The sequence below is a fragment of the Pan troglodytes genome, chromosome 3 (assembly GCF_028858775.2).
Source record: "Pan troglodytes isolate AG18354 chromosome 3, NHGRI_mPanTro3-v2.0_pri, whole genome shotgun sequence".
Taxonomy (NCBI): domain Eukaryota; kingdom Metazoa; phylum Chordata; class Mammalia; order Primates; family Hominidae; genus Pan; species Pan troglodytes.
Genome location: NC_072401.2, coordinates 51,368,502 through 51,376,921, shown reverse-complemented (window position 1 = coordinate 51,376,921; position 8,420 = coordinate 51,368,502). Strand labels below are relative to the sequence as shown.

The window sequence follows — 8,420 nt, the reverse complement described above, 5'->3', positions numbered from 1 at the left end:
TTTTCCTACTGTGACTAGTATAATGCTGTGTGTGTGTGTGTGTGTGTGTGTGTGTGTGTGTGTGTGTGTGTGTATAGACCTGCATTAAGTACATATTTAACTAATTTAATTATGTACATAGGGCCAGCCAAGTAGCTGGCCCTACTAACTCTATGTCTTTGAGGCTGTAGGTCAATGTTATCAAAACAAGTGATAAATTCAATGAAAATTAAATTGTTATGTAAAATTATTTGAAAAAATTTTAGTTGTTTGACTTAATTTTTAAATGTTTTGATCACCTGTTTGTTGTCATATTATTATGAGAAAGTTCAAAGTTTAAGTGGGCCAAATCTATGATTAATCCTCTTTGGTACAAAATATTGACATTAATTTTTCTCATAATAATTATTTTGATTTAAATGTGTTGTTAGGCACATTTTCAATGATGAAGTGTGTTCATATATGTACATAAAATTTGAATTTGGTGTCTGTGAATACAGAATGGGCATTTTAATGCATTGCTGCCTAAATACACTCATATACACAGACATACATATATCTATATTAAGTTTATAAGTTTGGTCAGGCACAGTGGCTCATGCTTGTAATCCCAGCACTTTGCAAGGCTGAGGCATTAAGATTGCTTGAGGACAGGAGTTTCAGAACAGCCTGGACAATATAGCAAGACCTTCATCTCTATAAAAAAGTTAAAAAATTAGCTGGGCATGGTGGCACACACCTGTAATCCCAGCTACTAAGGAGGCTGAGGAAGGAGGATTGCTTGAGGCCAGGAGTTCAAGGCTGCAGTGAGCTATGATTGCACCACTGCACTTCTGCCTGGGTGACACAGTGAGATCCTGTCTCTAAAAAAGAAAAAAAAGTTTATAAGTTTAGAAATTACGAACGTGCTTGTCTATAATGTGGATACGGTATGGGGATTCAACAGAGAATATTTTATTTGTGTAAAAGTGACAAGAATTTTTGTAAAATATTTACATTATATGAGTTTATTTTAGCTACACAATTTCACGTTTGAATTAAAGTTAACTCAGGAATGCAAATTCCCCTTACATTTTGTAGATGCTCTGACTTGCTGCTGCTAGTTTATCAGTAAACATTAGTTGGGTGTTGTCACAGCAAATGGAAAAAATGTTATCTGTCAGTATAAGTAGGCCCACTAGTGTCAGCAGATAACAGAGAGAAGAGAAATAAGGTGTCATGTTGAAGTATGAAAAACTAAAATACTTTTAAAAAGTATATAATAGTACCCTCCTTATCCTCAGGGGCTATGTTCCAGGACTCCCAGAGGATACCTGAAACCAAGGATAGTATCAAATCCTATTATATATTATGTTTTTTCAATCTGATAACCAAAAAGCCTGCTAAGTGACTAATGGGTGGGTAGCATATAGAGCATGGATATGTTGGACAAGGGGATGATTCACAGTGGTGTGGGATCACATGAGATTTCATCAGGCTACTCAGAATGGTGTGCAACTTAAAACATATGAATTGTTTATTTATGAGATTGTCCATTTAATATTTTTGGCCTGAGATTGACCACGGGTCAATTAAACCTCAGAAAGTAAGACCACCTATAAGGGGGAACTACTGTACTTATCCTTTTAAGAGTGACTCCTTTAAATATTATTTTTAGGGTAATACACAAATAGCATAATTGAAAACATTCAATAAAAAGCAATTTGCAAGTCATATAATTTAAGAAGTGGGTACATATAGTTTCCATTGTAACTGGTAATATACACTAAGGTGGTATATGACCTTCATCAAGATGAAAACAAATAATAAAAATTGTTTTAAGGTAATATCTGCTCATACTTCATGGAGATTTTTTCAAGAAAAGATCTATAATAGGAACTTCTTTTTTACCTTTAAACACCAGTGCAGAGAAATTTATATCTGCTTATCTAGACTCTGTTCAGTTGTAACTCCCCCTTCAAAGTATTTGTCTTTAATTCATTTTATTCCTGTTAATCCAAAATGCAATTTAAAAACCCCACATGTCTCAAAATGTCAATTCAAAGTGGCATTTACTATCCAGGCACTTAAGTATTTAGCACCTGCAATATCCCTAGTATTGGGCTACATAGGCAATGGGATTACTTAAAAATAAAAACCATGCATTTTGTTTCATAGTCAAACAAAAAGCATGCATTTTGTTTCATAGTTAAGACTTATGCATAGTGACCAATTAAAGAACACAGTATGCCAGGCTTTGTATGCAGACAAAAGTGCTATGGTAATTCTGAGAATTGTTGTATTACTATGAAGTGAGGAAGTTGGGAAAAAACTTGGAGAAGGTAAAGCAAATTAGGAATGCTATAAATGCCTAAAGTGGATGGTGAGGAGGAAAAGACAGTGTTCAAGGTTAGGGAAACAGCAAGAACAAAAAGAGTGAAAAGGGTGAGATATTTTAGGCAGGGGAAAATTAATCATCATCCTAAAGCAGATTTGTGTGTTTGGAGTGGTGGGGACCAGGCTTTTCTTATATCCCCAAGCTTTGCTTTCAAATTTACAACTGTCAAGTTTCAGAGTTTCTCACCTATCTTTATCTTGTTGATGACTTTACTTATAGCATTCTCTTGGTCATGCTGTCCTGATTTTACCTTATTGCATAAGCTTTTCACTCTAGAATCAGAATATCCTTTCTTATATAGTTCTATAAACTGAACAGTTGCCCATTTCCTGATTTTTGTTTTTTTTCTTTTTTCCTAGCTGCCAGCATTTTTTCTCTTAAGACTAGCATCAAAGATCCGGGAAATGATCCAGGCTTAAGTTGGCCAATGCACTTCAGTCTGCAAATGTTTATTAAGCCCTTACTGGGAACAGACATATACACAGATGGAAAAGCCATGGTTCTTGCCCTTTGGAGGCTTTTAGCCAGGGCAAAGCCTCTTTCCTGCCTCAAGTCTGCCTACATTGTTTTCAACTACAATCGCAATTTTAAGTTCACCAAAACAGGAAAAAATAAAATGAAATGATAAATGTTAAGAAGGCTAAAAACTCACCAAAAATAAGAATGAATAGCTTATATCTGTGAGGCACCTGTGATGAAAGGGTAGCGTGGTAGAGTAGTTTGGGTCTTTACTCTGTCGCTTCAAGTATAACTTTGAACAAGTTGATACAGGGAAAGCAGAGGGGAACTGACATTTCTTGATTATCTATGATGTGTCCAGAACTGTGACTGGTATTAATTATATATTATTATTTAATATTCATAGATCACACCACCTCCAAACCCCCTTAGAAAACCACACCACCACCACCAAAAACAAAAACTAGATTCTTCCTCTTTTAAAGACGACCGAAACTTAGGTGCAGATAGGCTAACCTTGGAGTTTCAGACAGACCTGAGATTTCACCCTGGTCTCAACTCCTTAGCTCTACCACTTATTAGATTTTTGGCTAAGTCATTCATTCATTTATTCAATGCCTAGTATATGTCAAGCATGCTGCTTGACACTGGGTTTGTTGTTGTTGTTTGTTTGTTTGTTTGTTGGAGACGGAGTCTCACTGTTTTGCCCAGGCTGGAGTGCAGTGGCACGAACTCGGCTCACTGCAACCTCCGCCTCCCAGGTTCAAGCAATTCTCCTGCCTCAGCCTCCTGAGTAGCTGAGATTACAGGCGCACGCCACCATGTCCAGCTAATTTTTGTATTTTAGTAGAGACGGGGTTTCCCCATGTTGGCCAGGTTGGTCTTGAACTCCTGACCTCAGGTCATCCACCCACCTCGGCCTCCCAAAGTGTTGGGATTACAGGCATGAGCCACTGCGCCTGACTGACACTGGGTTTTAAGGCAACATTGTGGCATGCTCCCTTTCCTCAAAGCTCTTACAGTTCAGTAGAGGCAGACAGGCATGTAAGGAAGCCCCTGTAGTTAAGTGACAGATGTAGTTCTGAGGGTCTGTAAACTGTATAGGGGGTACAAATTAGAACCTAGTCCATTCTAACCCTGGATTAGCAGGTGGCAGAGCTCAGAAAAGCTCTCACGGGGGAGGTTGCCCTGAGATCCACATAGTCACCCATTGAGTCAGGTGATCATGAGAAAGAACAAGACATTCTAACCCAAGTAAGCATTAGGGCCTGAAACAACTTGGTAAGAAATGAAAGTGTTTCAGGTCTGGCTGGAGTAGAGAGCTGCAAGGTAGGGGTAATAAAATCTACTTCACTTGTTAGAGGATTAAAGAGGTAACATATAGAAAGTGCTAACTGTAATGTCTGAGACATACAAGGTGCTCAATAAGTGTTTCTATTCTGCTTCCTTTCAGTTTCTCCAATTGATTATATCATTTTCCACCTCTGAAATTCCATAATTTTTATCACATTGTATGGGTTCTTATTGTGAATTGGTTCACACACTACTTGGCACACTGTTCATGTTCAGTTAATAGTCTCTACCACATTTGATAGAAGGCTGGTAAAACAAGATGTAAATTTTAATAAATGATTGAAGCAAAAGCCGAATTGAACTTCAACACTTTCTTCTTCTCTGTCCCTCCACAGTAACTACAGTAACTTGAATCGATTATTTTGCATGTGTATATGTGTGTCATGGATGTATAGAGCTTCAGTATCAGTTCAACACATTGGGGTAGAATTTAATATGTTTCCAGGGGGATTGTTCATTTGCTTCCAAACCAACAAAAGCTGCTTTTCTGTCTCCAGAAGTTTGTAAGATCACAACATCAACCATACTGCCAGGAGGAGACTTGAAGGCAACGCACCATAATAATATGACCTTAGAGCCCATCATTTGTACATAACTTAGAGTCAGCCTTATCTCCACTCCTAATTTGTCTCCGTCTCTCTTACATGGTCCTGTACATACTTTTATCCACTCCAAAAGTGTATAAACTTTGAAGCCACGATTTGTTTTATTCAACTTGTTCAGCTCCTCCTAGCTGCCCCAATCTACAGTGCTTTACCCTTTTTAGATATTTAGCAAATATTTGTTAAATTTTACAGATACCCAGTTGTTTTCTTTTCTCTGCTCACACGCAGTGTCGTGGCAGCAGGCACGGTCTTGAGATGCAGAAGGACAGCGGCGAGCTTGTGGACCTGTACATGTGGCAGAAAGTCTCTGCTAGTAACCGCATCACTGGTGCCAAGAACCATGCATCCATCCAGATGAACGTGGTGGAGGCTGACAAGGTCACAGGCAGGTTTAATGGCTAGTTTAAAACGTATGCTGTCTGCAAGGTCATTTGCAGGATGGGTGAGTCAGATGACTACATTCTCTGATTGGCCAAGGCCAGTGGCATCATCTGAAAACATGTTTGACAGGACAGAATCATGGATATGGAATGTTTGTCATAAATAAACAGTGTAAACCTAAAAAAAATTAAAAACATTTTTTAAATATCCAGTTAATCAGAAATTAAACATAATCCCACTTATTATAGCAGGGTTCCCTGAGCTGTGGTGGCACACATCTAAGATAAGTAGATGGAGGGTACAGCAGGAAGAACCTTATCATTTCAGACTGTAGCTATCATGTCATTTATTGTGTATTTTCAAAGAATCCATATGGTGTGGTTAAAAGCATGAGCCATAAAGTCATAACAGGTGTTTTTGAACCCTGTTTAAAGTCATAAGACCTTGGGCTTGTCACCTAATCTTTCCGTGCATCAGTATTCTCTTCTGCAAAGTAAGAGAAATCATAGAAGCTATTGTATAGTGTTGTCATAAAGATTTACTGAGTTAATACATGTAAAGCACTTTAGAGTAGCACGGGCACATTGCAAGTGCCCAATAAGAATTAGTTCTTACTTTATACTCTGCTGAAGTTTTATATAAATGTTAACAGGAGAAAGGTTACTACCTTTCTACAGGAAGGTAATGCAGGGCTATAAAGAAGAGGGAGGGCTGGGTGCCATGGCTCATGCCTGTAATCCCAGCACTTTGGGAGGCCAAGGCGAGTGGATCACTAGGTCAGAAGATCGAGACCATCCTGGCCAACATGGTGAAACCCTTTCTCTACTAAAAATACAAAAATTAGCTGGGTATGGTGGCACACACCTGTAATCCCAGCTACTTGGGAGGCTGTGGCAGGAGAATCGCTTGAACCTAGGAGGCAGAGGTTGCAGTGAGCTGAGATCACGCCACTGCACTCCAGCCTGGTAACAGAGCAAGTTCTATCTCAAAAAAAGAAGAGGGAGGGCGGGAACATATCCAGAAATGTGTTTGTAATCCTACTCTCTAGGACAGATACTTCTCTAGGGAGAAAGCTATCCCTGTCATGAGGTGTGAGGACAAGGTGCAGAACTCCCCTATCCGCCACTCCATTTGCTGGGTAAGGAAGAAAGCGCCTCTCTTGGTGGTGAAGATGCCTATATCCTGCAGTCTTTTTTAGAAGCATGGTCAAGCTGTTTTAAAAGCATAGTCAAAACTCTATCATAGAATTGTATTTCATGTCAAATGAGTCATATTTCCTGTTAAGAATATTTGTGAGTATCTTGGTATTTTGCACTATACAATCAGATTGATTTTTTTTAGGTATATATGAATTTTTACAAGGTATAGTGATGATATTGAGTAGTTTTAACAGAGGATTTAAATATTACTGATATCTTAAAAACATTTGTTTTGATAATGGAGGCATATACATTCTTTTAATAGACCTTAGAACTTTTACTTTTTTGGAAAGCAAAGACATGAACATTTAACTTGGTATAATGTAATAATGTTAGCCAGGAAAAATATTCTTTTAAAAAACTTAAAAAAAATGTTTTGTAGAGACAGAGTCTCACTGTGTTGCCCAGGTTTGTCTCAAATTCCTGGCCTCGAATGATCCTCATGCCTCTGCCTCTCTAAGTGCTGGGATTATAGGTATGAACCATCATGCCTGGCCGAGGAAAAATAATTATTCTTAACAGTAAAACACAGTGAGGCTAATGATGATAGAAGACATGTTATCAAAGGAAAACACTGACTTATGAGGAAAAATGATTAATCAGTTATTGGGACACATGACTTATGAAGGTCACTGTGGCAGTGGAATAAGCCTTTTGGGATAAGCACATTTATTTAATCTGTGTCACTCTTTCTCACTTCTCATAGGTCTTTGAGAGCCACCTTAATGCAAAATACATGGGGGTTAGGTTATATTTTTCCAGTAGAAAACAAAATGTAACAATCATTCTTTCTTCCCTCATTGTCAAAATTCTTCCTGTTTAAGGATCTCAGAATCCTGTAGTTAGCTATGATGATGTATTGACTTTATCAGAAATGTGTAACGTGAAATGTGTAAAGGGAAGCAATCTATTTTTAAAAATAAAAGTCTTCATTATGTGGCAACTTTCCAATTATTTTTATAGTCATACAGCTATAAATATATGATTGATATATCTAAAACAAATTGAAATAAAATTATAATTCTTTTACTTTTATTAAACTATCTATATCTGTATTTTGACTGTAAGTCACCTCAATGCCATTGTTTAAGATGGCCAGAATCTACATTTTTTTTTGTTTGTTTGGTAGAGATTTCATTTTCCGACAGGAAGCCACATCTGATGTTCTTCCATGGTCTAATAACGAGTGTAAAACTAGAAGATGGTGCTTTTGTGTTTGTGAACACATCGAGGTGGTGGGAGGGTGGTGCACCCAGAGAAAGTATGGATGCTTTGTGCACTACCACTTCCTGTACCTTGCCCTATGCATTCCATCTAGGCAGCTGTCCCTGAGTTGTATATCTTTTATGATAAACCAGAAAACTGGATATGACGTGAGATGGTGACACAGTAATAATCTCATCACTTCTGATCATCTGAAGAATGCCCATTGTGGAAGTATCAGACAAAAGCTGAAAAAGAGCACTGAAAGATTAGTTTGTGTACTGGGCTCATCTTGGTTCACCTGATCAGTACTACTGGGAGGTGGTTGGGAACATGCAAAGAATGGCATCTGGACATTTGCAAAAAAAACAAAAAAACAAACAAAAAAAAAAAAACAAGAAAGGTTACAACTGTTCATAGAACTTGGAATTTGGACTGTCAGTAAGAGAAACAGAAGCTACGTCTCCACCAAAACAATGCCTGAGACTGCCTTCTGTATGGAACTCCAAATACACAAGAGAGTTTTCCTGGATATAGACATTAGAAACATTTCATTTTTCAACATTAGCAATGGTGCCGTGGTGTGATCTCGGCTCCCTGCAACCTCCACCTTCTGGGCTTAAGTGATCCACCTCAGCCTCCTGAGTAGCTGGGACTGCAGGCATGCACCACCACACTCAGCTAATTTTTAAATGTTCTTTTGTAGAGATGGGTTTCATTATATTGCCCAGGCTGGTCTTGAACTCCTGGGCTCAAGCAATCCTCCTGCCTTGGCCTCCCAAAGTGCTGCGATTACAGGCGTAAGCTACCAGGCCTGGCCTTCCCACATCTTTGTATTCACTAAAATTTCTGCTTCAGAACCAC

At 38.3% G+C, this 8,420-nt stretch overlaps 1 pseudogene; it reads left to right on the top strand.

Moving 5' to 3' along the window:
* Nucleotides 1-5,004: 5,004 nt before the first annotated feature.
* On the top strand, nucleotides 5,005-5,280 carry LOC107974274 (small ribosomal subunit protein eS21-like; annotated as a pseudogene).
* Nucleotides 5,281-8,420: the final 3,140 nt, after the last annotated feature.